General features: G+C 57.4%; 9 non-coding genes across 9 annotated transcripts; 8 read left to right on the forward strand and 1 right to left on the reverse strand.

Annotated features, from left to right (window-relative positions):
* Positions 1 to 3,914: 3,914 nt before the first annotated feature.
* LOC120362120 (small nucleolar RNA SNORA61) lies at positions 3,915 to 4,041 on the reverse strand. The gene has a single exon (XR_005578114.1). It is a non-coding gene; the product is annotated as a small nucleolar RNA SNORA61 (small nucleolar RNA).
* Positions 4,042 to 15,169: 11,128 nt separating this feature from the next.
* On the forward strand, positions 15,170 to 15,289 carry LOC120362125 (5S ribosomal RNA). The gene has a single exon (XR_005578119.1). It is a non-coding gene; the product is annotated as a 5S ribosomal RNA (ribosomal RNA).
* Positions 15,290 to 16,762: 1,473 nt separating this feature from the next.
* On the forward strand, positions 16,763 to 16,881 carry LOC120362083 (5S ribosomal RNA). Its single transcript, XR_005578085.1, has one exon. It is a non-coding gene; the product is annotated as a 5S ribosomal RNA (ribosomal RNA).
* A 1,519-nt stretch (positions 16,882 to 18,400) lies between these two features.
* On the forward strand, positions 18,401 to 18,520 carry LOC141581383 (5S ribosomal RNA). Its single transcript, XR_012513974.1, has one exon. It is a non-coding gene; the product is annotated as a 5S ribosomal RNA (ribosomal RNA).
* A 1,472-nt stretch (positions 18,521 to 19,992) lies between these two features.
* On the forward strand, positions 19,993 to 20,111 carry LOC120362092 (5S ribosomal RNA). Its single transcript, XR_005578092.1, has one exon. It is a non-coding gene; the product is annotated as a 5S ribosomal RNA (ribosomal RNA).
* A 1,522-nt stretch (positions 20,112 to 21,633) lies between these two features.
* LOC141581384 (5S ribosomal RNA) lies at positions 21,634 to 21,753 on the forward strand. Its single transcript, XR_012513975.1, has one exon. It is a non-coding gene; the product is annotated as a 5S ribosomal RNA (ribosomal RNA).
* A 1,472-nt stretch (positions 21,754 to 23,225) lies between these two features.
* Positions 23,226 to 23,344, forward strand: LOC141581357 (5S ribosomal RNA). Its single transcript, XR_012513949.1, has one exon. It is a non-coding gene; the product is annotated as a 5S ribosomal RNA (ribosomal RNA).
* Positions 23,345 to 24,866: 1,522 nt separating this feature from the next.
* On the forward strand, positions 24,867 to 24,986 carry LOC120362085 (5S ribosomal RNA). The gene has a single exon (XR_005578087.1). It is a non-coding gene; the product is annotated as a 5S ribosomal RNA (ribosomal RNA).
* Positions 24,987 to 26,457: 1,471 nt separating this feature from the next.
* On the forward strand, positions 26,458 to 26,576 carry LOC120362104 (5S ribosomal RNA). Its single transcript, XR_005578101.1, has one exon. It is a non-coding gene; the product is annotated as a 5S ribosomal RNA (ribosomal RNA).
* The last annotated feature ends 1,374 nt before the right edge of the window (positions 26,577 to 27,950 follow it).

Below are 27,950 nucleotides of genomic sequence, written 5' to 3' on the forward strand. Positions count from 1 at the left end.
CAAGTTGTCTGGGTGATTCTGATACCCACGCAAGCTTGAGAACTGCGGCTGCAAATGCAGATGCTGAAAGTGCACACAGGGATGCAGTTTGTTGGCTAAAAGATGGCAAACAAGGGTGTATCCAAGTCTAGCTAAACCATGAAGCTCTGGAATCAACACCTTCATCCTGTACCTTCAACTCCCTCAAATGTCAAATGATGTGACATTTTGGTTCAGACCACCCCAGCCGCTTTAGTGGGGTCAGCCCACCTCAAGAGCCTGGTTATATTCTCTCTGGGAACTGGAGCAACGCCATTGGAACAAAGCTAGTAATTCGAGGTAGAGTTGAATAGAGAGGTCCTTGGGGACCCTGTATCTCCTTACTTTGTTTTCTAATCTGTAGAATCATTTCCCAGTCCAGCAAGAATGGTTGGCAAGTCTCGGCTGTTAGGTGGGAGAGACACCGCCCTGGAACGCTGAGATCTCGTTGTGCACAGAGGAAACAGCACGGTCCTGCTAACAGCTTGGGAACTGAGATAGTGACAGAACCACCAACAGAACCTCGTGAAAGAGGACAAAAAGCCATTCATTGTAGGGTTGTTCTTTTCTGATAAATATAAAAATTACAGAAAAGTCTAAATAATCCCGTAACTAAAACCTATATTCCCACCACCTAAAATTAATAACTGTTAACACTGTGTCAAAGTAAACAGCAGTTTTGCAAAGTTGTGAAAAGACTGCATCTGGCAGTGAGCTGGGGAACAAAGAGGAAAGCAGCTAGAACAGGGAGAAACAAGCTAAGTAATTTTTAACAAAGAATGTGCCCATTCTTTTATCAGAAAACATTTCAGATATGAAGTTTCCACATAGCTACTAATAATAGTTCATAAATTTGCTGGAGAGTTGAAATTTACAAATAATGAAAAGCAGAAAAATAGCTGGAGAGGAAGCCAGCTTGTTTCCTTGGGAATAAACAGAACATGCTTTCGGACAACCCCCTACCCGCCGAAGGGAGCAGGAAAGAAATCAGGCTGGTTCAACAGAAATCAGGCTGCAGATGATGAAAATGTGAGGCTTTCCCATTGCTGTTTATGGAGTTGAGGCCAAACACTGGAAGACCTAGAAGAAAGAACCATTACCAAGGGCATTATCTCGCTGGCTGACCTTGGACCATGTGCTTGGTGTTAGCCATCAAAGCAGAGGGACAGTAAGAACATACGCCAAAATAAGAATCATGAGCTATTAGTGCTCCTACCCAGGGTGGGGAAAACATGAAAGTGTGGAGGCTGGAAGGCTGCTTCCCAGAGGACAAGGCCACCATGAGCTGAGCTGGTCAAGGAGCAGGCAGGAAGGGCTGTCATCTTTGCTGTGATCCAACCAGTTTTACAGTCACCATGGTAGCCCCTGTGGCAATATCTAGAACCTCTGAAATGACATCCCCTGCAGTTCTGAGGATGTGTCTTATGTTTTTTGACAAGCATATTCCATTGCTAAAGGCGAATAAAATTTAAAATATTTATTCTTCCCTCTTAACTATGCTGGAAAACCTCATCCTTGCTTAAACAAACCGATTTCCCCTGCAGGACAAATATGGAAAGGAAAGTGGCAGAGGAGGTCTTTTTTTTTTTTTTTTTTTTTTGCTGTATAAGAGGGCTAGAGGAGGGGAAATCTAGACTAGACATTGCCTGTGTACCTCCTGTTTGTGTACATATTGGTAAATTTAATATACTCATTGGGGAACTTAATGAAGTTAAGCAGAGTTCAGCTGGGCAGCCTCAGCTCAACTTCCCACACTCTCACCTTCCAGGTGCAATGCTGTTCTGTCTATCAACAAGCACCTGCCCTTTCAAAGAAATGCTATGTGCCATCATAGTCACAGGCTTTACGAGAACCAAGTGCCCCAACACGCCAGCTGATGTGCTTCCTCCTGGATCCTTCGGAACTTCTATTGACGCAATGAGGTCTGTTTGCCACAGCCAGAGCAAACTGCGGAGGATGCCTGCAAAAACGTTCAGGCCCATTAAAAACCAATAACAATAAATGGATTTTTAACCTGGTTTCCTATGCAAAAGAAAAGAAAAGAAAAAAACAACAACAAAAAATCAGGGGGAAAAGACAATGTAAAATACATGTATGTGTGGCTGTGTGTGCATTGCTCTTACCTTATTAGTAATCCATTCTTTTAGCCAGTAAACATTTTTGACACTTAACTATGTACAAAGCTCTGTGCTATATTCTGTTAACAAACACAAGTAAGGCATAGTTCCTAGCTTCCAAGAGCTCATGATGTGGAGGAGAAAATCACACATAAAAACTAAAAAATCGTATTATAAGTTTTATAATAAAGGCTCATTCATCTGTTCAACAAAGATTTATTGTGCACAATATGCCAGCCTCAAGTATGAACAAATAATTTTGAAAGCACAGAGGCCAAATATAACTACTATTCCCCTTTCAACCATGCAAGGTGTGATAAAAGAGCTCCCATGTATACGCTCTTCAAGGAGAGGGTCCCTATCTTTTTGTACACCAGTCATACCTGCTGTGTGCCTGGCAAATGTTCAATAAATACTGCTCATCAAAGAATGGATTTTTTGCCCTTTTATTCATTAGGACTTTTCAACCTCATCTTTCTTTGCCATCTATTCACTAATTCCGTAAGCCGTTACTGAACATCTACACATATGCTGGCAGCAAGGGCTGCAGAAACAAGAAGCTGTTCAGTGAGGGAAACTGGAGCAAAACTATGAGCCTCAAATAATGTGTAAGAATAAAACAAGTTGTAGCTGGGTGTAGTGGCTCATGCCTGTAAACCGAGTACTTTGGGAGGCCAAGGCAGGAGGATCACTTGAGCCCAAGAGTTCAAGACCAGCCTGGACAACATAGGAAGACTCCATCTCTACCAAAAATAATAATAATAAAATAAAAATAAAATAAGTTGTGTGTGTCTGAGGGATGGCATTTCAGGGAGGGAGGACAGTTTAAGAAAGACATAGGAGAGAGATGCAATGTGGACATGTGGGGATCTCCAAACAGTTCAATGTCTTAAGCTTTGCATTTTCAAAAGCTTGATCTTGTCAAATCTAAACTTGAGCTAACCAAATTCTTGAGAGAATGTGTATCAACTAGAATGCTAATTCCTCAAGTCATTACTCTGTCTGGTGGCTAGATGTCCACGTGGGCATTGGAATCTGGATATATCCAAAAGGATGCTTGAGTGAGCATGACACTGGAGCAAGTTGCAAAGCTAGTGATCTTGTCAACAACTGAGGATAGCCAGCTGTATCTGTCTTTATCACCGTCTTCCCTCTCCCTCTGTCACAGCCACGCTTCCAGGATGCTGCACTCTTTTCTACTTCCTCAGCCCACACACTCTTCATGCCATTGCAATCTGGATTCTACCCCACCTCATTCCTGAAGCTGCCCCCACCTAGGTCATAAACGCTCTCTCTGTTTCTAAATACAGGATTCCTCTTAGTCCTTCTCATTCTGGATGTGTCTGTAGTAGCTTCTGACCCTAAGATGAGCTCTCCTTCATTCACCGCTGCCCGTTTTCCTTCTGATGTCTCAGGACACTTCGCATCTTCCTTTTACTCTGTGAACCCTACAACGAATAGTTTTGCACTGTTCTCTCTCTGGGTGAGATCATGACTTCAGTTGTCACCTTTACAGTCTAAAGATTCCCAAATCATGATCTGTGGCTCTAATGGCTTTTTAAATAAATTGTGGTAAAATACACAGAATATGAAGTTTACCATCTGCTATGGTTTGACTATTTGTCCCCCCAAAATTCATGTGAGAGTTTAATCCCCAGTATGGCAGGATTGAGAGGTGGGCCTTTAAGAGGTCAAGGGGGCTCTGCTCTCATGAATGGATTTATGTATTCATGGATTAATGGGTTATCACAGGAATGGAACTGTGGCTTATTATGATGATTTTGAACCATTGTGGAAACGATATGCCAGACTACAACACTGCGAGGCCACCTTCAGTGTTACTCAGCCTCCTTTTACAACCACCAAGACCAGCGTTCAGATCCAATGGGAACAGGAACCAGAGGGTCAGAGATGAGTGGCTTAAAGGGGAGGAAGAGGGATCTGAACTAGCACACTCGGCCCCCTTGCCATGTGCTGCCCTGCACCACCTGAGGACTCTGCAGAGTCCCCACCCGCAGAAAAGCTCTCACTAGATTTGTCCCCTCAACCTTGGACTTCCCAGCCTCCAAAACTGTAAGAAATAAGTTTCATTTTATAATTTACCCAGTTTGGGGTATTTTGTTATAAGCAATGGAAAATGGACTAAGGTACCATCATAACCATTTTCTGGTTTTTAAAAATCACAACCCTGTTTAAATGTAGCATTCAATGGCATTAAGTACACTCATTTTGTCGTATAACCAGTGCCGCCATCCAGCTCCAGAACTTTTCATATCGCAGCACAGAAACTCCATACCCATTGTATTAATCCATTCTCATGCTGTCAATAAAGACATACCCAAGATTTTGGGCTTTATCCTGAAGGCATTAGGAAGCCCCCCAAAAGACTGTAAATGGGGGAAGGTGGGATCACATCTATTTTAAATGATAATTTGCATTGGTCAGAATAAATGAGAGAGGCAAGGACTCCTGTGGAAGGTCATTTGTGAAATGACCTTTATTGAGGGCATTTATCTCTTATTGCTTCCTCCTTTTCTGCTTAGCTCATGTTGAACGACTTGCAGCTGCCGAGATGTGTTACAATTGCTCTCAGCAGGAATTCTTGGTCTGGAACATTCTCCCCGCTTCCTCCGTTCCCTCCCTTGCCTAATTCAACTGATGTGTCACCTCCTCTGGGTCCCTTCTTCACTCCAGCTGGGCTGGGAGCCCTTCCTCAGTGTTCCCATGCACCCGTGCATACTCCATCATAGCGCTTACCACACCTCCCTCTCCTCTGGGGGCACTTCTAGGCTCTAGACTGGGGGCACTTCTAGGCTCTGGACTGTGACTTATTTATCTTTGGATCCCCCAGTGGCTAGCACAGAGTATGGCACATACTGTACCTATCTAGGTAGTCAGGGAAGGCTTCCTGGTGGTGATGACAACTAACTTGAGTCCTAACAAATGACTAGGAATTGGTTGGGTGAAAATAGATCAAGCACACTGGACATGGTGGCTCATGTCTATAATCCCAGCACTTTGGGAGGCCGAGGCAGGTAGATCACTTGAGGCCAGGAGTTCGAGACCAGCCTGGCCAACATGGCAAAACCCTATCCTGACCAAGTATACAAAAAATTAGCTGGGCATGGTGGCACATGCCTGTGGTCCCAGCTACTTGGGAGGCTGAAGTGAGAGGATCACTTGAACCCAGGATGCAGAAGTTGCAGTGAGCCATAATCACACTACTTTACTCCAGCCTGAGTGATGGAATGAAACTCATCTCAAAAAAAAAAAAAAAAAAAAAGAAAGAAAGAAGAAAACAGGTCAGTCAGCTACCTAGTGACAAATTGATTACTACTGGACCACTTCTACTATGGAAGGAGCAGTGTTTCGTCCTCACTAGAAGAGACGCGTACTTTGGATATGGATTTGTTTTCTTTGCATGCAATGTGTTGCCAAAACTACCATCTGTGGACTTACAGAATGCCTTATCCACCATCGTGGTATTCTATACAGCATTGTTTCTGATCAAGAAACTCAATTCGCAGCAAAAGAAGTTTGGCAATGAACCCGTGCTCATGGAATTCACTGGTCTTATCACATTCCCCACCATCCTGAAGCATCTGGAATGGTCTTTTGAAGTCTCAGTTATCACTCCAGCTAGGTGGTAATGCCTTGTGATGCCAGGGCAAGGCTATTCAGGAGGCTATATGTGCTCTGAAGCAGCATTCAATATATGGTGCTGTTTCTCTGAGGGCCAATATTCAAGGGTCCAGGAATCAAGGGGTGGAAATAGAAATGGCACCAGTCATCATTACCCCTAGTGACCCACTAGCAAAATTTTTGCTTCCTGTTCCTGCAATTTTATGCTCTGCTGGCCCAGAGGTCTTAGTTCTGGAGGGAGGAATGCTTCCACTAAGAGACACAACAATGACTCCATTCAACTGGAAGCTAAGACTGCCACCCAGCCTCTTTGGGCTCTTTATGCCTCTGAGTCAATAGGCTAAGAAGAGAGTTACTGTGTTGGTTGGGGTGACTGATTGAAACTTCCAGAGGGGAAATTGGACCTCCACTCCACAATGGAGGTAAGGAAGAGTATGTCTGGAGTACAGGAGATCTCTTAGGGCATCTCTTAGTATTACCACACCCCGTGATTAAGGGCAATGGAAAACTACAACAGTACAATCCAGGCAGGACTACGAATGACCCAGATACTTCAGTAATGATGGTTTGTGTCACCCCACCAGGTAACAAACCTTGACTGGCTGAGGTGCTTGCTGAAGGCAAATGGAATACAGAATGGGTAGTAGAAGAAGGTAGTGATCAATACCAAGTAAGACCACATGACCAGTTACGGAAATGAGAACTGTAACTGACATGAGTATAACCTCTTCGATTTGTTATATGTTTGTTATATGTACACATATTTTAGGCAAATATCTTCATTTTCTTTCTTCTCTTATTCCTTTATTATGTAATATAAGATATTGACTTTATATCTGTATTTAAGTTCATTTTACATCATTGTATTTATCTGGAGAACAGTAAACATCACTCAAGAGGTTTATCTCCTCTTCTGGGGAAGGAATTGGTACGAGATAGATATGTCATGTTAGTCAGAATTATGATCTTGTTATTGTCTTTATTTGAGGATTAAGTATGGTTTAAGGAGATGCAATGCATATGGGTGTCAAATCGACAAGGAGTGAATTTGTGATGGTAGTTTAATGTGTCCATTGGATGTGCAGATAACTAACAAAACATTATCAGTTTCCGATGTGTCTGTGAGGATGTTTCTGAAAGAGATGAACTCATCAGTAGACTGAGTAAAGAAAGTCTGCCCTCATCCATGTAGGTGGCCATCATCCCTTGATGGCCTCAATAGAACAGAAGGATGGAAAGAGGGCAAATTTGCTTTCTCTATTTGAGCTCAGACAGCCATATTCTCCTGCCCTTGGACATTGGCCTTCCTGGTTCTCAGGTCTTTGGACTCAGATTGAACTACACCACCAGCTTTCCTGGTTCCCCAGCTTGTAAACAGCATGAGGCAATTCCTATAATTAAAAAAAAATACAGTGCTGGGTCAGTGGCTCACACCTATAATACTGCACTTTGGGAGGCCAAGGTGGGTAGATTGCAGGAGCCTAGGAGTTCAAGACCAATCTGGGCAAATGGCAAAGCTTCATCTCCATCCACAAAAACAAAACAAAACAAAAAGTAGCCAGGCATGGTGGCACATGCTTGTAGTCCCAGTTACTCAGGAGGCTTAGGTGGGGGATCACTTGAGCCCAGGAGGTGGAGGTTGCAGTGAGTCGAGATCACACCAGTGTGCCACTGCACTCTAGCCTGAGTGAGAGAGCAAGACCTTGTCTCAACAAATACAAACACTCCCCCCCCAACCCCACCCCACCCCACACTACACGTTCTGCTTCTTTGGGGAATCCTGACTAGTACAACAGGTCAAGAAATATCTCAAGCAATGGGGGCAACAAGCAAAGATGCAGGTGTGTGATACAGAATGATGCATCAGACAACTGCAGGCTATGCAAGGCGGCCGGAGTACTTGAAGTACAAGGTAAGGAGTGGTCAAGGACAAGGCCAGGTAATGTCTGCCAATAGACTCAGAGAACAGATACTATCAGGCAGTCCTGACCAGGGCACTAAAGTATGGATCTATTACAGAAGACCAGTTAGAGGTGACCCATGGAAACCAGGGATCAAAATTAAGGAGGAAATGACTGATAACAGGTAAATGTATTATCCTCCCAGAGTATGTGTGATGGAATTAAATGATGGATGGGCATTCACCAAGTAGATCCTCATCGCATGTTTGTTGAAAAATAAAACAATAGCTGGGCACGGTGGCTCACGCCTGTAATCCCAGCAATTTGGGAGGCCGAGGCGGGTGGATCACAAGGTCAGGAGTTCGAGACCAGCCTGGCCAAAATGTTGAAACCCCGTCTCTACTAAAAATACAAAAAATCAGCTGGGCACGGTGGCACGTGCCTGTAATCCCAGCTACTCAGGAGGCTGAGGCAGGAGAATCACTTGAACTTGGGAGGTGGAGGTTGCAGTGAGCCAAGATCGTGCCATTGCACTCCAGCCTGGGTGACAGAGTGAGACCCTGTCCCCCCCAAAAAAAGAAAAAGAAAACAATAATATTAATCAAATATGTAATTTATGCTAAAATAATGATCATAAACCTAGATACAACCATGAAATTAAATTATGGCACTTCTGGTATGAGACAGAGGTTGAGGGAGATATACATGAGGTCAGTGTACTGACGTTCCTGAAACTGGGAACCACTAGTGCTTCCTACTGTCTAATGAGCAAGAGGCCAGAAAGTAGGAGTAGAAGCAGGAGTGGAGGGGTGAGGAAGAAAAGAGACTGGGCGATTTACCAAAGAAAGAGCATTAATCTTTCTCACAGTTCCACGTGGCTGGGGAAGCTTCACAATCATAGGGGAAGATGAAAGGTAGGTCTCACATGGTGGCAGACAAAAGAAGAGAGCTTCTGCAGGGAAACCCCCCTTTATAAAACCATCAGATCTTGTGAGACTTAGTCACTATCATGAGAATAGCATGGGAAAGACCCACCCCCATGACTTGCTTATGTCCGGCTGGTCCTTCCCACAACATGTGGGAATTATGGGAGCTAGTATTCAAGATGAGATACGGGTGGGGACACAGCCAAACCATGTCACTGACATTAGGTGAGATAGCTCTGGATTCTGATTTCCACTTCTCATGGCAATGTGTCCCTTTAAGTGCCCTTCAGCTTTCTGTGTTCCTCACTAGGTCCTTGTTCTATTCATTTGTCCCCAGTCTTTGTTTTGTTCTTTCCTCACTTTCCTCATGCGGAGAGCTGTATTTCCTTGCTAAATCCCAGTTTTTTTTTTTGGTTTTTTTTTTTTTTAGAGCATCTCACTCTGTCACCCAGGCTGGGGTGCAGTGGTGCGATCTCGGCTCACTGCAACCTGTGCCTCCCAGGTTCAAGCGATTCTCCTACCTCAGCCTCCCGAGTAGCTGATGTAACAGGTGCTCGGCCACCACACCTGGCTAATTTTTGTATTTTTAGTAGAAAGGAGGTTTCACCACGTTGGCCAGGCTGGACTCGAACTCCTGATTTCAAGTGATCCTCTCACCTCAGCCTCCCAAAGTGCTAGGATTACAGGTGTGAGTGACCGTGTCCAGCCCGTAAATCTCAGTCTTTCACCTACATCCTGCAAGGGTATTTTGAGCCTGTTGCTCCTGGCCTTTTAGAACCAGCCTCTCGCTCCCTGGCCATGCCCATCTCTTTCTCGTGTTCTAACCCAGCTTTCCCAGGTCTAAACCCGTGTTTTCGGCTCTGGGTGAGGCGTTCTCTGGGCTCTCCCCAGCCTCCCCCGGACGTAACTGGGAAGGGCTCCCTTAGGCTCTCTCGGTCTTTGGTGCCTGGGCTGCAGCCCTGTGCTAGGAGAGATGCCCTGCTGGTCCTGTCGGCTCCGAAGCAAGCCCTGCGAAAGGCCGGCCACACGACACGAAAGCTCCTGCAGAACTGTCGCAGCCGAAAAGAAAGAGGCCCTCGCTGCAAAATGACTGAATCCGTTCAGGCCGCGGCCCCCAAGAGAAGTTCCCTGGTCCCGTCACACCCTCCACTGAAGCAGTTCCGAAAGGCTGTGGAAAGAGCTGTTTCCTGGGAATTTGAAATGGGGGAAAAATTCCCCTAGAGAGTCAAAGCTGCCGGCGGCAGGAGGCGCGGTTCAGGCCGCGGGAAAAGTGCACAGCTGGTTTTCCTGCTCTGCCACCTCGCGAGCGACCTGGGACCTGCAGGCCTTCCCCGGGGCGGAGGAGAGCAGCCGTCCAGGCGGCACCGAGGATGGATCCATTGACTGTGCACCTAGAACGGAGAGGACAAGACAACGTCCCCGACCTTAATGAGGCTACACTGGGGACGGTGTTGTACCCGAGGGAGTCAAGGAATGCGCCACACTCTAGATTGAATTATGAGTCCTTTATTATGCGGGCGACTGAGAGGTGGCTAACGCCCAAAATTCTCTCGGCCCCTAAGAAAAAGTTAGGTGGTCTTTTATATCCTAGTTTTAAAAGGGAGGGGTAACCTAGCTGAAGCAAATTTTTCACAAAAGCAGAGTAAGCAAAATGTTAAAAGATAAACTAGTACATGAGAAATAAAACAGTGTCAGAGGGGTAAAGCCATCATGAAAGACATACAACTTATAGATAATGGGGGGTCTGTGCGCTGGACAGCACCTGCATTCCCAGGCTGTGCTGGTACCCCTTAACTCGGCCTATTATCAACAAACGCATTCCTGGAGGTGCCCAATGTCAGCCTGCCCCAGCTACATATTATAGTTACATACTTAATGGTGGGAAAATAGCTAAAATGAAGAAGCTAAGATGGAGTCTCTCCTGCTCAAGAAGCTAACATAAAGCCTGAACAGCTTTTATCCTGAGAAAAACAGTTAGTTTTAGCTGGCAAAAAGCAGGTCATCACAACAGGACGTGACTGTAAAGGGTCATTTGTTGTAAGTGGGAAAGAGAGACGTGTGCAAGCCAGAATCCTGGGAGTCCTCCGCCTCCAATCCTTCATCAAGTCCTTTCAATTCCAAATCCAGTATGCTCCTTAGATCCATCCACTTCCCTTTCTCCAAGTCAAAACCACTCCTCTGCCTCCTCTCTGAATGCTTTCGCCTCCCTCAATCCATTCTCCATTTAGCAGCCTGTTTAAATCTGTTTAGCTTAAATCCCTACCACAGTCCCGACCTGCCGAGTCCAGCAACCCCTTCATCCAGAGCCCTTCCTCCCCACCCTCTCTCACATCAGCATCCAGGTCTTTCCGCACTCCAAACACCACGAGCTTTCCTCGCCTTCAGGACTTTGCTTCTTCACAGATCCTTCTACCAAGCATGCTCTTCCTTATCGCCCCCTCTGTTCATTTCACTCTATTGACCCTTGGATGGGCAGCTCAGCATCACTTCCTCAGGGAAGCTTCCCAGACCTGTAGATAACAGATCCTCCAGGCTTCTATTCTAAAAATTCTCATGCTCTTCCCTCATAGCAAACAGTCAGTTTAATTACATCTGTGTGCATGCATTTAATTAATGTCTCCTACCCCCAAAGCTGTAGATGCAATATCACTAATACCTAGCATGGTACCTGGAATATGGTAAATGCTGAATAAGTATTTGTAGAATAAATTTGAACAGACCTGTCGACTTCTTATAAGCAAGAGAGGAACAATCTGGTTTGTTCAGTGAATGTAGGAGTAAACTTTCCACCATAGAAGTAGAACAGGACCAGGATTTCCCAGCCACTTTCATGGGATGCTTTAACCACATGACATCTCCTCTTGAGCCTTCCTGGACTGTATCACCGGAAGTACAATATCTGTTTCATCCTTGGACCCTGGGGGCAAGGGGCTATCAATGCTAGAGGGAGGGGGAGCTAATGGCCCAGTGAGCTGAATGGAGCAGAGAATGGGGAAAGACAGTGGAGGGAGACCATTCAAATCAGAAGGCCACTGGATTGATGACCTTTGAAACCTTCAAGCCACCAGGTACTTTCTCCAGCTTTCAGAGCGGATCATGCTGTCTACACAATGGGGAAGATTAGATACCTACTTGAGTGTCATATTCTGAGACAGTCTGGTTGGATTCATTCATTCAGTAACCTTTACCAAGTTCCTGTCCTCTAAGAGGTTATACCAGCTCTTGACCCCTAGAGAGCACCCTAGAGACTCTTCTAGGCAGCCTGTTAAGCACCATTACTGGTCAGCTTCCAGGGTGAGTGGAACTTGATGTAAAAGCAGCTGGGGTTGTTACCAGTGAGTTTGCAGCTGGTAACTCAGATTCCCACCACCTCAACCTTCTGGGCTCAAGCAATCCTCCCTCCTCAGCCTCTAGAGTAGCTGGGACTGCAGGCATGGGTCACTATACATAATCCTCCCTCCTAAGTCTCTGGAGTAGCTGGGGCTTCAGGCATGGGTCCCTACACCCAACTAATTCTTAGATTTTTTTGTAGAGATAAGTCTCACTATATTGCCTAGACTGTTCTGTAACTCCTGGACTCAGGTGATCCTCCACCTCAGACTCCTAAAGCACTGGGATTACAGGCATGAGCCACCACACCCAGACTACCATATGTATTTTTAAAAGAAGAACCCTTTGCTGGGCACAGTGGCTAATGCCAGCAATCCCAGTACTTTTGGAGGTCCAGGTGGGAGGACTGAGTGAGCCCAGGAGTTCAAGACCAGCCTGGTGAACATGGTGAAACCTTGTCTCAACAAAAACAAAAAACCTAAAAATTAGCTGGGTGTGGTGGTGTGCACCTATAGTACCAGCTACTTGAGAGGCTGAGGTTGGAGGATTGTCTGAGTGTGGGAGGCAGAGGCTACAGTGAGCCATGATGGTGCCACTGCACAACAGGCTGAGTGACAGAGCAAGACTCTGTCTCAAAAATAATAGGCCAGTATGGTGGCCCACACCTGTAATCCCAGCAATTTGGGAGGCCAAGGTGGGTGGATCACTTGAAATCCAGAGTTAGAGACCAGCCTGGCCAACAAGATGAAATCCTGTCTCTACTTAAAATACAAAATTTAGCTGGACGTGGTGGCATGCACTTGTAATTCCAGCTACTCAGGAGGATGAGGCAGGAGAATCACTTGAACTTGGGAGGTGGAAAGTAAGTTGAGATTGGGTCATTGCATACAAGCCTGGGCAACAAAATGAGACTGTGTCTCAAAACACACACACACACACACACACACACACACACACACACACACACACATAACCTTCAAAGCTCCTTATTCTTTTCAGACAGGGTCTTGCTATGTCACCCAGGCTGGAGTGCAGGGGCTATTCACAGGCATGATTATAGCTCACTGTAGCTGCAACCTCCTTGGCCCAAGCGATCCTACCACCTCAGCCTCCTGAGTAACTGGGACCACAGGAGTGTGCTAATTCCTTATTATTAATTTTTTTTTTCTGAGATGGAGTCTCACTCCTTTGCTCAGCTGGAGTACAGTGGTGTAATCTTGAACCTCCACCTCCCTGGTTTGAGCAATTTTCTTGCCTCAGCCTCCCGAGCTGGGATTACAGGTATACACTACTCCTGGCTAATTTTTTATTTTTTATTTTTTATTTTTATTTTTATTTTTTTTGAGACAGAGTTTCGCTCTTGTTGCCCAGGCTTGAGTGCAATGGTGTGATATTGGCTCACTGTAATCTCCACCTTCAGGGTTCAGGCAATTCTCTTGCCTCAAACTCCCAAGTAGCTGGGATTACAGGTGCCTGCCACCATGCCCAGCTAATTTTTGGCCAGAGACAAGGTTTCATCATGTTGGCCAGACTGGTTTTGAAATCTTGACCTCATGATCCACCTGCCTGGGCCTCCCAAATCGCTGGGATTACAGGTATGAGCCATCATGCCCGACCAGTTTCTTATTACTCTAAAGTGATTTCTTTCTTTCCTCAATTTCTAATTGTCTCTCTTACCCGGAGCAACAGTTAAGAACTTGGTTTTAATTGTAAGTGATTTTTGCAAGTGACTAAGTGGGGTGGGGTTAAGATTTGACTGGGGCTTCAGCAGGAGATAGTGATAGTGACTTTAATGGTCTTGTACCATCAACTTTTTTGAAAATGTTGTCAAAGGAAAATCAAACCCCATATAGTCTCTTAAAGAAACGATCTGTAATAAGCTGTATTCTTATCAATAGTTCCAAAGACTTGGTATGTTTGTCAATGCATTTATTTACTTTAATTCTCGGTTTATAATTAACATGAAGTCTTCATTTCCTTCATAATTTGTAGACAAAAATCTTTGAAGATATATCTCCAGCATTTTGTACAAGTTATTTTATTATTTTTTCTTTTGGAACTAAACATATAATAAGTTCGCTTACAACCAATAACCATTTGTTTGAGGACAAAGCTGAGCCATTTCCAGCATGTGTAATCATTTCCATGCACTTTGGGAGGCTGAGGCTGGAGGATCCCTTGAGTCAAGGAGTTCAAGAGTAGCCTGGGCAGCATAGCAAGACTTTATATATAGCAATTTTTTTTCAGTTAGTCAGATGTGATGGTATGCCCGTAGTGCCAGCTTCTTAGGATACTGAGGCAAGAGGATTGTTTGAGCCCAGGAGTTTGAGGTTGCAGTGAGTTGGGAGCATGCCAGTTAAATAGTCACCACACTCCAGACTGGGTGACATAACAACACCCTGTCTCTTAAAAAAAGAAGAACTTACTGAGCACTAACATTGTGCCAGAAAGTATATTAAGAGCAAATAAGAAGGATAAAAACATAGAAGTTAGAGTTTGGTGGGAAGACAGAAAATCAACAAGGAAACAGACAAAATATTAAAAAGAAGACAATTTACCTACCTTGTTAACTGCCATAAAGAAAGGGATGGAGGGATGGCCGAAGTGGCGCATGCCAGAAACACCAACATTTTGGGAGGCTGAGGCGGGAGGATCACCTGAGGTTCGCAGTTTGAACCATCATCCTTGTCCTCCATCCTCCTCGTCCTCTGCGTCTCTCTCCGTATCGCTGCCTCTCCGCGTGTGTCCGTTTCTACCGTTCCCTGCCTCGCTCGCTGGCTCTCCTTCGAGCTGTCTGTGTCTACGTGCCTGTGCCTGGGCCTGCGTGGGTGCTCGTGCCAGTGGGCTCGTGTGTGTGTGTGTGTGTGGGAGGGGTGGGGTTGTGTTCGTCGTGGTGGCGGTGGCGGTGGCGGCGGCGGCGGTGGTGGTGGCGTTGTTGGAGTCGGCGGGGCCCTCTGGGTGTCCCTCGGCCCCTGTGTTGGGATCAGGAGCCCGGCCGTCGTGACGACGAAGACAAGCGAAATCGGGAGGCGTGGGGAGGCCGCAGGAAAGCGGAGCCCCGCGTCGGGGCAGAGCTGGGGCGGTAGACCCGGAGAGCGGCCGAGCCCGGCAGCGGGCGAGCGGCTCGGGGGGGTCTCCGACCCGAGCCCCGCGGCCAGGCGGTGGCAGTGAGGCCTGGCGTCGGGCGGCCGTGGCTGCGCCGGCCTCGTGGGGCAGCCAGGGGCCCGCTGCTGGCGTCTACGGCCATGCCGCCCTGGACGCGCCCGATCTCGTCAGATCTCGGAAGCAAAGCAGGGTCGGGCCTGGTTAGTACCTGGACGGGAGACCGCCTGGGGAACACCGGGTGCCGTGGGCTTTCGGCTCTTCGCTGCCTGCCCCTGGCCTTTTTGCGGTCGCCGTGCTTCTCAAGCGCCCGGTTTTCCGTCCCGCCTGCGACCCCGCCGCAGCCCGGCACCAGCAGCGGCCGGGCAGCAGCACGCCTCCTCTTCGGCCTGGCCGCCGCCCATCAGGAGCTGGGCTCCAGCCTGGGCACCGAGGGCCGGGACCCGACCCCCCAAGGCGCAGGCCCGGGGTCCCTGCCGTCCAGGGTGTCTTCCCGCTCCCGGGACGCCCGGTGAACGCAATTCACTCACCCGGCGCCGCCGCAACCGTCCGAGACCGGAGCCCGCCCGGGGTAGGTAGAGGCAGAGGCGGGCAGGGCCAGCGGGTCCCACAGACGCAAGCCAAGGCCTCTGCTCCAGACCTCATGGGCTGCTGTGCCGGGGAAAAGGACGGCGCCTTCGCCAGCCACCAGGAAAGCGGTTTCTGTGCGCCCGCATCCCCATCGCCGCCAACTCCGCCTAAGCCCCAGTCTCGAGGGCAGGAGAGAGAGACGCAGGCCTCGGGCCCTGTCTCCCTGCAGATGGCGGGGCCCACCGCAGCCAGTGGACGGCGAGGAGCCAACAGAGGAAGGACCCTAGCAGAGGCGCAGCCAACGCACCCAACCGAGCCAAGAGAAAAAACGCGTGTCAGGGCGCCGTCGGTCCTCCCGCGTGGGCGGCCCTGCCAGCCCGTCCTGAGCCAGCCCAAGCAGCCTCCACCCCACCCCGGCCTGCTCCAAGAGGCCCTGTCCGTCAGAGCAGAGCGCTGGCTCTCCAAGGCTCTATCGCTGTGGCTCTCTAGCTGCCTCACCCCCCCCCCCCTCCCTTTCTGTTCTGCCCCCTGTAGCTGGCGCCCGTTCTGCGGCTCTGGCTGTCGTCTGTCACTCTCTGTCTTTCTCTCCCTTTCTTTCGGTCTCTCCGCCCGTCTCTCCTCTGCTCTCCTTGGGCGAGTGCGTCAGCCCCTCTGGTCCCGGGGTCAGGCTGCCGGCTCTAGCGCCAGCGCGGGACACAGCGAGGGCTCCGCCCCGCCCCCCGGCCCCTGAGCCGCACCAGGGAGCGTGGTGGGTGCGCTGGGAGAAAAAGAACCCGCGGGGCTGGGCCGCCTCTGGGTTCCTGGGCAGCCGTGGCGGCTCTGAGTGGCAGGGGCACGAGGGGGCCTTGCCGGAGGGGCGGCGGCGGATCCCAAAGTATCCCTCGGCGGCGGCGGCGGCGGCAAGGCGGAGGCCCCGGAGGAAGCCCCGGGACCCCGAGCGCTCGGCGCAGACCCTGTCGTCCCCGCCGGCGACGACGGGAGGCTCCGAGAGGCCGACGGAAGGCGCGGCGCAGCGTGGCGCAGCGCGGCGGCCGGCGGTGCCAGGGCATAGCGTGGAAGAGCGGCCCAGCCGGCCGGCAGGGCTCGCGGTGACGCCTGGAGTCGGGCGGGCGTGGCTGCGGGCCGCCTTTTGGGGCAGCCAAAGGCCACCGCCAGCGTCTACGGCCATACCACCCTGAACGCGCCCGATCTCGTCTGATCTCGGAAGCTAAGCAGGGTCGGGCCTGGTTAGTACTTGGATGGGAGACCGCCTGGGAATACCGGGTGCTGTAGGCTTTTGGCTCTTCCGCTCCCTGCCTTCTTTTGTCCCTCTTTTGTCGCTGGGCTTCCCCAGCGGCCCCCGACTCTGCTCCCCCTCTTTCCGCCCGTCCGCGACCCCGCCGCAGCCTGGGACCTCCGCGGGGGGGGAGGGGGGGGGCGGCAGGGTGGGAGCGGGTGGATCGGCCATCGCAGCACCCCCCAGGCTGCTGGCAGCGTCTACCGCCTCTTCCGCCGGTGCCGGGAGGGACGGGACCCGACCCCCACCTCCGAATCCGCAGGCAGGCGCCGCTTCCCTGCCCCGTCGGGTGCTTTCTTTCTCCCGGGACGCCCGGGCAGTTCAAGTGACCCACGCGGCGCCGCCCCAAGCCCGGGGCGGCCAGGGGGCAGCGGGTGCCACAGACGCCAGCCGAGACCTCCGCTCCAGAACGCCTGGGTTCCTTCTTCCGTTTGGCCAGCCGCCGGGAAAATCGTCCCCGTGCGCTTGGATTCCCGCGGCCACCCACTTCGTGTAAACTCTAGTCCCGAGCGCACCGGAGAGGTCCAGGCCCCGGGCCCCGTGGGCACGCTGGGCGCCACGCCTCCCGCCAGACCGACGGGTGCGCGCTACATATCTGGGGGCGGGGGTGGGGGTGGGGGCCGGGGTGGCCCACCGCACCAGGAGGACGGGGAGAAGCCAACAGAGGAAGGACCCTACGAGACGCACCCCCCAAAGCAAGCAACCAACCCAGCCGCGGCAAAACACGTCCCAGGGCTCCGTCGGTCCTCCCGGACCCGCGCGGCCCTGCCACTCTGTTCGGGGCCAGCCCAAGCTCCCTGCACCCTACCGGGCCTGCTCCAGGGAGCCGGGTCCACCACGGCAGAGTGCTCCCTCTCCAAGGCTCAAGCGCTCTGGCTCTCTGATTCCCTCAGCGTCTCTCTTTCTTGTCTTCCCCTTCCACCTTGCGCTCTTTCTGGCCCACCCTTGGGTCTGTCTGTGTGTCTCTGTCTCCATCCTCCTGGTCCTCTCCGTCTCTCTCCGTATCGCTGTCTCTCCGCGTGTGTCCGTTTCTACCGTTCCCTCCCTCGCTCGCTGGCTCTCCTTCGAGCTGTCTGTGTCTACGTGCCTGTGCCTGGGCCTGCGTGGGTGCTCGTGCCAGTGGGCTCGTGTGTGTGTGTGTGTGGGAGGGGTGGGGTTGTGTTCGTCGTGGTGGCGGTGGCGGTGGCGGTGGCGGCGGCGGCGGTGGTGGTGGCGTTGTTGGAGTCGGCGGGGCCCTCTGGGTGTCCCTCGGCCCCTGTGTTGGGATCAGGAGCCCGGCCGTCGTGACGACGAAGACAAGCGAAATCGGGAGGCGTGGGGAGGCCGCAGGAAAGCGGAGCCCCGCGTCGGGGCAGAGCTGGGGCGGTAGACCCGGAGAGCGGCCGAGCCCGGCAGCGGGCGAGCGGCTCGGGGGGGTCTCCGACCCGAGCCCCGCGGCCAGGCGGTGGCAGTGAGGCCTGGCGTCGGGCGGCCGTGGCTGCGCCGGCCTCGTGGGGCAGCCAGGGGCCCGCTGCTGGCGTCTACGGCCATGCCGCCCTGGACGCGCCCGATCTCGTCAGATCTCGGAAGCAAAGCAGGGTCGGGCCTGGTTAGTACCTGGACGGGAGACCGCCTGGGGAACACCGGGTGCCGTGGGCTTTCGGCTCTTCGCTGCCTGCCCCTGGCCTTTTTGCGGTCGCCGTGCTTCTCAAGCGCCCGGTTTTCCGTCCCGCCTGCGACCCCGCCGCAGCCCGGCACCAGCAGCGGCCGGGCAGCAGCACGCCTCCTCTTCGGCCTGGCCGCCGCCCATCAGGAGCTGGGCTCCAGCCTGGGCACCGAGGGCCGGGACCCGACCCCCCAAGGCGCAGGCCCGGGGTCCCTGCCGTCCAGGGTGTCTTCCCGCTCCCGGGACGCCCGGTGAACGCAATTCACTCACCCGGCGCCGCCGCAACCGTCCGAGACCGGAGCCCGCCCGGGGTAGGTAGAGGCAGAGGCGGGCAGGGCCAGCGGGTCCCACAGACGCAAGCCAAGGCCTCTGCTCCAGACCTCATGGGCTGCTGTGCCGGGGAAAAGGACGGCGCCTTCGCCAGCCACCAGGAAAGCGGTTTCTGTGCGCCCGCATCCCCATCGCCGCCAACTCCGCCTAAGCCCCAGTCTCGAGGGCAGGAGAGAGAGACGCAGGCCTCGGGCCCTGTCTCCCTGCAGATGGCGGGGCCCACCGCAGCCAGTGGACGGCGAGGAGCCAACAGAGGAAGGACCCTAGCAGAGGCGCAGCCAACGCACCCAACCGAGCCAAGAGAAAAAACGCGTGTCAGGGCGCCGTCGGTCCTCCCGCGTGGGCGGCCCTGCCAGCCCGTCCTGAGCCAGCCCAAGCAGCCTCCACCCCACCCCGGCCTGCTCCAAGAGGCCCTGTCCGTCAGAGCAGAGCGCTGGCTCTCCAAGGCTCTATCGCTGTGGCTCTCTAGCTGCCTCACCCCCCCCCCCTCCCTTTCTGTTCTGCCCCCTGTAGCTGGCGCCCGTTCTGCGGCTCTGGCTGTCGTCTGTCACTCTCTGTCTTTCTCTCCCTTTCTTTCGGTCTCTCCGCCCGTCTCTCCTCTGCTCTCCTTGGGCGAGTGCGTCAGCCCCTCTGGTCCCGGGGTCAGGCTGCCGGCTCTAGCGCCAGCGCGGGACACAGCGAGGGCTCCGCCCCGCCCCCCGGCCCCTGAGCCGCACCAGGGAGCGTGGTGGGTGCGCTGGGAGAAAAAGAACCCGCGGGGCTGGGCCGCCTCTGGGTTCCTGGGCAGCCGTGGCGGCTCTGAGTGGCAGGGGCACGAGGGGGCCTTGCCGGAGGGGCGGCGGCGGATCCCAAAGTATCCCTCGGCGGCGGCGGCGGCGGCAAGGCGGAGGCCCCGGAGGAAGCCCCGGGACCCCGAGCGCTCGGCGCAGACCCTGTCGTCCCCGCCGGCGACGACGGGAGGCTCCGAGAGGCCGACGGAAGGCGCGGCGCAGCGTGGCGCAGCGCGGCGGCCGGCGGTGCCAGGGCATAGCGTGGAAGAGCGGCCCAGCCGGCCGGCAGGGCTCGCGGTGACGCCTGGAGTCGGGCGGGCGTGGCTGCGGGCCGCCTTTTGGGGCAGCCAAAGGCCACCGCCAGCGTCTACGGCCATACCACCCTGAACGCGCCCGATCTCGTCTGATCTCGGAAGCTAAGCAGGGTCGGGCCTGGTTAGTACTTGGATGGGAGACCGCCTGGGAATACCGGGTGCTGTAGGCTTTTGGCTCTTCCGCTCCCTGCCTTCTTTTGTCCCTCTTTTGTCGCTGGGCTTCCCCAGCGGCCCCCGACTCTGCTCCCCCTCTTTCCGCCCGTCCGCGACCCCGCCGCAGCCTGGGACCTCCGCGGGGGGGGAGGGGGGGGGGCGGCAGGGTGGGAGCGGGTGGATCGGCCATCGCAGCACCCCCCAGGCTGCTGGCAGCGTCTACCGCCTCTTCCGCCGGTGCCGGGAGGGACGGGACCCGACCCCCACCTCCGAATCCGCAGGCAGGCGCCGCTTCCCTGCCCCGTCGGGTGCTTTCTTTCTCCCGGGACGCCCGGGCAGTTCAAGTGACCCACGCGGCGCCGCCCCAAGCCCGGGGCGGCCAGGGGGCAGCGGGTGCCACAGACGCCAGCCGAGACCTCCGCTCCAGAACGCCTGGGTTCCTTCTTCCGTTTGGCCAGCCGCCGGGAAAATCGTCCCCGTGCGCTTGGATTCCCGCGGCCACCCACTTCGTGTAAACTCTAGTCCCGAGCGCACCGGAGAGGTCCAGGCCCCGGGCCCCGTGGGCACGCTGGGCGCCACGCCTCCCGCCAGACCGACGGGTGCGCGCTACATATCTGGGGGCGGGGGTGGGGGTGGGGGCCGGGGTGGCCCACCGCACCAGGAGGACGGGGAGAAGCCAACAGAGGAAGGACCCTACGAGACGCACCCCCCAAAGCAAGCAACCAACCCAGCCGCGGCAAAACACGTCCCAGGGCTCCGTCGGTCCTCCCGGACCCGCGCGGCCCTGCCACTCTGTTCGGGGCCAGCCCAAGCTCCCTGCACCCTACCGGGCCTGCTCCAGGGAGCCGGGTCCACCACGGCAGAGTGCTCCCTCTCCAAGGCTCAAGCGCTCTGGCTCTCTGATTCCCTCAGCGTCTCTCTTTCTTGTCTTCCCCTTCCACCTTGCGCTCTTTCTGGCCCACCCTTGGGTCTGTCTGTGTGTCTCTGTCTCCATCCTCCTGGTCCTCTCCGTCTCTCTCCGTATCGCTGTCTCTCCGCGTGTGTCCGTTTCTACCGTTCCCTCCCTCGCTCGCTGGCTCTCCTTCGAGCTGTCTGTGTCTACGTGCCTGTGCCTGGGCCTGCGTGGGTGCTCGTGCCAGTGGGCTCGTGTGTGTGTGTGTGTGTGGGAGGGGTGGGGTTGTGTTCGTCGTGGTGGCGGTGGCGGTGGCGGTGGCGGCGGCGGCGGTGGTGGTGGCGTTGTTGGAGTCGGCGGGGCCCTCTGGGTGTCCCTCGGCCCCTGTGTTGGGATCAGGAGCCCGGCCGTCGTGACGACGAAGACAAGCGAAATCGGGAGGCGTGGGGAGGCCGCAGGAAAGCGGAGCCCCGCGTCGGGGCAGAGCTGGGGCGGTAGACCCGGAGAGCGGCCGAGCCCGGCAGCGGGCGAGCGGCTCGGGGGGGTCTCCGACCCGAGCCCCGCGGCCAGGCGGTGGCAGTGAGGCCTGGCGTCGGGCGGCCGTGGCTGCGCCGGCCTCGTGGGGCAGCCAGGGGCCCGCTGCTGGCGTCTACGGCCATGCCGCCCTGGACGCGCCCGATCTCGTCAGATCTCGGAAGCAAAGCAGGGTCGGGCCTGGTTAGTACCTGGACGGGAGACCGCCTGGGGAACACCGGGTGCCGTGGGCTTTCGGCTCTTCGCTGCCTGCCCCTGGCCTTTTTGCGGTCGCCGTGCTTCTCAAGCGCCCGGTTTTCCGTCCCGCCTGCGACCCCGCCGCAGCCCGGCACCAGCAGCGGCCGGGCAGCAGCACGCCTCCTCTTCGGCCTGGCCGCCGCCCATCAGGAGCTGGGCTCCAGCCTGGGCACCGAGGGCCGGGACCCGACCCCCCAAGGCGCAGGCCCGGGGTCCCTGCCGTCCAGGGTGTCTTCCCGCTCCCGGGACGCCCGGTGAACGCAATTCACTCACCCGGCGCCGCCGCAACCGTCCGAGACCGGAGCCCGCCCGGGGTAGGTAGAGGCAGAGGCGGGCAGGGCCAGCGGGTCCCACAGACGCAAGCCAAGGCCTCTGCTCCAGACCTCATGGGCTGCTGTGCCGGGGAAAAGGACGGCGCCTTCGCCAGCCACCAGGAAAGCGGTTTCTGTGCGCCCGCATCCCCATCGCCGCCAACTCCGCCTAAGCCCCAGTCTCGAGGGCAGGAGAGAGAGACGCAGGCCTCGGGCCCTGTCTCCCTGCAGATGGCGGGGCCCACCGCAGCCAGTGGACGGCGAGGAGCCAACAGAGGAAGGACCCTAGCAGAGGCGCAGCCAACGCACCCAACCGAGCCAAGAGAAAAAACGCGTGTCAGGGCGCCGTCGGTCCTCCCGCGTGGGCGGCCCTGCCAGCCCGTCCTGAGCCAGCCCAAGCAGCCTCCACCCCACCCCGGCCTGCTCCAAGAGGCCCTGTCCGTCAGAGCAGAGCGCTGGCTCTCCAAGGCTCTATCGCTGTGGCTCTCTAGCTGCCTCACCCCCCCCCCCTCCCTTTCTGTTCTGCCCCCTGTAGCTGGCGCCCGTTCTGCGGCTCTGGCTGTCGTCTGTCACTCTCTGTCTTTCTCTCCCTTTCTTTCGGTCTCTCCGCCCGTCTCTCCTCTGCTCTCCTTGGGCGAGTGCGTCAGCCCCTCTGGTCCCGGGGTCAGGCTGCCGGCTCTAGCGCCAGCGCGGGACACAGCGAGGGCTCCGCCCCGCCCCCCGGCCCCTGAGCCGCACCAGGGAGCGTGGTGGGTGCGCTGGGAGAAAAAGAACCCGCGGGGCTGGGCCGCCTCTGGGTTCCTGGGCAGCCGTGGCGGCTCCTGAGTGGCAGGGGCACGAGGGGCCTTGCCGGAGGGGCGGCGGCGGATCCCAAAGTATCCCTCGGCGGCGGCGGCGGCGGCAAGGCGGAGGCCCCGGAGGAAGCCCCGGGACCCCGAGCGCTCGGCGCAGACCCTGTCGTCCCCGCCGGCGACGACGGGAGGCTCCGAGAGGCCGACGGAAGGCGCGGCGCAGCGTGGCGCAGCGCGGCGGCCGGCGGTGCCAGGGCATAGCGTGGAAGAGCGTCCCAGCCGGCCGGCAGGGCTCGCGGTGACACCTGGAGTCGGGCGGGCGTGGCTGCGGGCCGCCTTTTGGGGCAGCCAAAGGCCACCGCCAGCGTCTACGGCCATACCACCCTGAACGCGCCCGATCTCGTCTGATCTCGGAAGCTAAGCAGGGTCGGGCCTGGTTAGTACTTGGATGGGAGACCGCCTGGGAATACCGGGTGCTGTAGGCTTTTGGCTCTTCCGCTCCCTGCCTTCTTTTGTCCCTCTTTTGTCGCTGGGCTTCCCCAGCGGCCCCCGACTCTGCTCCCCCTCTTTCCGCCCGTCCGCGACCCCGCCGCAGCCTGGGACCTCCGCGGGGGGGGGAGGGGGGGGGGCGGCAGGGTGGGAGCGGGTGGATCGGCCATCGCAGCACCCCCCAGGCTGCTGGCAGCGTCTACCGCCTCTTCCGCCGGTGCCGGGAGGGACGGGACCCGACCCCCACCTCCGAATCCGCAGGCAGGCGCCGCTTCCCTGCCCCGTCGGGTGCTTTCTTTCTCCCGGGACGCCCGGGCAGTTCAAGTGACCCACGCGGCGCCGCCCCAAGCCCGGGGCGGCCAGGGGGCAGCGGGTGCCACAGACGCCAGCCGAGACCTCCGCTCCAGAACGCCTGGGTTCCTTCTTCCGTTTGGCCAGCCGCCGGGAAAATCGTCCCCGTGCGCTTGGATTCCCGCGGCCACCCACTTCGTGTAAACTCTAGTCCCGAGCGCACCGGAGAGGTCCAGGCCCCGGGCCCCGTGGGCACGCTGGGCGCCACGCCTCCCGCCAGACCGACGGGTGCGCGCTACATATCTGGGGGCGGGGGTGGGGGTGGGGGCCGGGGTGGCCCACCGCACCAGGAGGACGGGGAGAAGCCAACAGAGGAAGGACCCTACGAGACGCACCCCCCAAAGCAAGCAACCAACCCAGCCGCGGCAAAACACGTCCCAGGGCTCCGTCGGTCCTCCCGGACCCGCGCGGCCCTGCCACTCTGTTCGGGGCCAGCCCAAGCTCCCTGCACCCTACCGGGCCTGCTCCAGGGAGCCGGGTCCACCACGGCAGAGTGCTCCCTCTCCAAGGCTCAAGCGCTCTGGCTCTCTGATTCCCTCAGCGTCTCTCTTTCTTGTCTTCCCCTTCCACCTTGCGCTCTTTCTGGCCCACCCTTGGGTCTGTCTGTGTGTCTCTGTCTCCATCCTCCTGGTCCTCTCCGTCTCTCTCCGTATCGCTGTCTCTCCGCGTGTGTCCGTTTCTACCGTTCCCTCCCTCGCTCGCTGGCTCTCCTTCGAGCTGTCTGTGTCTACGTGCCTGTGCCTGGGCCTGCGTGGGTGCTCGTGCCAGTGGGCTCGTGTGTGTGTGTGTGTGTGGGAGGGGTGGGGTTGTGTTCGTCGTGGTGGCGGTGGCGGTGGCGGTGGCGGCGGCGGCGGTGGTGGTGGCGTTGTTGGAGTCGGCGGGGCCCTCTGGGTGTCCCTCGGCCCCTGTGTTGGGATCAGGAGCCCGGCCGTCGTGACGACGAAGACAAGCGAAATCGGGAGGCGTGGGGAGGCCGCAGGAAAGCGGAGCCCCGCGTCGGGGCAGAGCTGGGGCGGTAGACCCGGAGAGCGGCCGAGCCCGGCAGCGGGCGAGCGGCTCGGGGGGTCTCCGACCCGAGCCCCGCGGCCAGGCGGTGGCAGTGAGGCCTGGCGTCGGGCGGCCGTGGCTGCGCCGGCCTCGTGGGGCAGCCAGGGGCCCGCTGCTGGCGTCTACGGCCATGCCGCCCTGGACGCGCCCGATCTCGTCAGATCTCGGAAGCAAAGCAGGGTCGGGCCTGGTTAGTACCTGGACGGGAGACCGCCTGGGGAACACCGGGTGCCGTGGGCTTTCGGCTCTTCGCTGCCTGCCCCTGGCCTTTTTGCGGTCGCCGTGCTTCTCAAGCGCCCGGTTTTCCGTCCCGCCTGCGACCCCGCCGCAGCCCGGCACCAGCAGCGGCCGGGCAGCAGCACGCCTCCTCTTCGGCCTGGCCGCCGCCCATCAGGAGCTGGGCTCCAGCCTGGGCACCGAGGGCCGGGACCCGACCCCCCAAGGCGCAGGCCCGGGGTCCCTGCCGTCCAGGGTGTCTTCCCGCTCCCGGGACGCCCGGTGAACGCAATTCACTCACCCGGCGCCGCCGCAACCGTCCGAGACCGGAGCCCGCCCGGGGTAGGTAGAGGCAGAGGCGGGCAGGGCCAGCGGGTCCCACAGACGCAAGCCAAGGCCTCTGCTCCAGACCTCATGGGCTGCTGTGCCGGGGAAAAGGACGGCGCCTTCGCCAGCCACCAGGAAAGCGGTTTCTGTGCGCCCGCATCCCCATCGCCGCCAACTCCGCCTAAGCCCCAGTCTCGAGGGCAGGAGAGAGAGACGCAGGCCTCGGGCCCTGTCTCCCTGCAGATGGCGGGGCCCACCGCAGCCAGTGGACGGCGAGGAGCCAACAGAGGAAGGACCCTAGCAGAGGCGCAGCCAACGCACCCAACCGAGCCAAGAGAAAAAACGCGTGTCAGGGCGCCGTCGGTCCTCCCGCGTGGGCGGCCCTGCCAGCCCGTCCTGAGCCAGCCCAAGCAGCCTCCACCCCACCCCGGCCTGCTCCAAGAGGCCCTGTCCGTCAGAGCAGAGCGCTGGCTCTCCAAGGCTCTATCGCTGTGGCTCTCTAGCTGCCTCACCCCCCCCCCTCCCTTTCTGTTCTGCCCCCTGTAGCTGGCGCCCGTTCTGCGGCTCTGGCTGTCGTCTGTCACTCTCTGTCTTTCTCTCCCTTTCTTTCGGTCTCTCCGCCCGTCTCTCCTCTGCTCTCCTTGGGCGAGTGCGTCAGCCCCTCTGGTCCCGGGGTCAGGCTGCCGGCTCTAGCGCCAGCGCGGGACACAGCGAGGGCTCCGCCCCGCCCCCCGGCCCCTGAGCCGCACCAGGGAGCGTGGTGGGTGCGCTGGGAGAAAAAGAACCCGCGGGGCTGGGCCGCCTCTGGGTTCCTGGGCAGCCGTGGCGGCTCTGAGTGGCAGGGGCACGAGGGGGCCTTGCCGGAGGGGCGGCGGCGGATCCCAAAGTATCCCTCGGCGGCGGCGGCGGCGGCAAGGCGGAGGCCCCGGAGGAAGCCCCGGGACCCCGAGCGCTCGGCGCAGACCCTGTCGTCCCCGCCGGCGACGACGGGAGGCTCCGAGAGGCCGACGGAAGGCGCGGCGCAGCGTGGCGCAGCGCGGCGGCCGGCGGTGCCAGGGCATAGCGTGGAAGAGCGGCCCAGCCGGCCGGCAGGGCTCGCGGTGACGCCTGGAGTCGGGCGGGCGTGGCTGCGGGCCGCCTTTTGGGGCAGCCAAAGGCCACCGCCAGCGTCTACGGCCATACCACCCTGAACGCGCCCGATCTCGTCTGATCTCGGAAGCTAAGCAGGGTCGGGCCTGGTTAGTACTTGGATGGGAGACCGCCTGGGAATACCGGGTGCTGTAGGCTTTTGGCTCTTCCGCTCCCTGCCTTCTTTTGTCCCTCTTTTGTCGCTGGGCTTCCCCAGCGGCCCCCGACTCTGCTCCCCCTCTTTCCGCCCGTCCGCGACCCCGCCGCAGCCTGGGACCTCCGCGGGGGGGGAGGGGGGGGGCGGCAGGGTGGGAGCGGGTGGATCGGCCATCGCAGCACCCCCCAGGCTGCTGGCAGCGTCTACCGCCTCTTCCGCCGGTGCCGGGAGGGACGGGACCCGACCCCCACCTCCGAATCCGCAGGCAGGCGCCGCTTCCCTGCCCCGTCGGGTGCTTTCTTTCTCCCGGGACGCCCGGGCAGTTCAAGTGACCCACGCGGCGCCGCCCCAAGCCCGGGGCGGCCAGGGGGCAGCGGGTGCCACAGACGCCAGCCGAGACCTCCGCTCCAGAACGCCTGGGTTCCTTCTTCCGTTTGGCCAGCCGCCGGGAAAATCGTCCCCGTGCGCTTGGATTCCCGCGGCCACCCACTTCGTGTAAACTCTAGTCCCGAGCGCACCGGAGAGGTCCAGGCCCCGGGCCCCGTGGGCACGCTGGGCGCCACGCCTCCCGCCAGACCGACGGGTGCGCGCTACATATCTGGGGGCGGGGGTGGGGGTGGGGGCCGGGGTGGCCCACCGCACCAGGAGGACGGGGAGAAGCCAACAGAGGAAGGACCCTACGAGACGCACCCCCCAAAGCAAGCAACCAACCCAGCCGCGGCAAAACACGTCCCAGGGCTCCGTCGGTCCTCCCGGACCCGCGCGGCCCTGCCACTCTGTTCGGGGCCAGCCCAAGCTCCCTGCACCCTACCGGGCCTGCTCCAGGGAGCCGGGTCCACCACGGCAGAGTGCTCCCTCTCCAAGGCTCAAGCGCTCTGGCTCTCTGATTCCCTCAGCGTCTCTCTTTCTTGTCTTCCCCTTCCACCTTGCGCTCTTTCTGGCCCACCCTTGGGTCTGTCTGTGTGTCTCTGTCTCCATCCTCCTGGTCCTCTCCGTCTCTCTCCGTATCGCTGTCTCTCCGCGTGTGTCCGTTTCTACCGTTCCCTCCCTCGCTCGCTGGCTCTCCTTCGAGCTGTCTGTGTCTACGTGCCTGTGCCTGGGCCTGCGTGGGTGCTCGTGCCAGTGGGCTCGTGTGTGTGTGTGTGTGGGAGGGGTGGGGTTGTGTTCGTCGTGGTGGCGGTGGCGGTGGCGGTGGCGGCGGCGGCGGTGGTGGTGGCGTTGTTGGAGTCGGCGGGGCCCTCTGGGTGTCCCTCGGCCCCTGTGTTGGGATCAGGAGCCCGGCCGTCGTGACGACGAAGACAAGCGAAATCGGGAGGCGTGGGGAGGCCGCAGGAAAGCGGAGCCCCGCGTCGGGGCAGAGCTGGGGCGGTAGACCC

This window comes from Saimiri boliviensis, chromosome 14 (assembly GCF_048565385.1).
Source record: "Saimiri boliviensis isolate mSaiBol1 chromosome 14, mSaiBol1.pri, whole genome shotgun sequence".
Taxonomy (NCBI): domain Eukaryota; kingdom Metazoa; phylum Chordata; class Mammalia; order Primates; family Cebidae; genus Saimiri; species Saimiri boliviensis.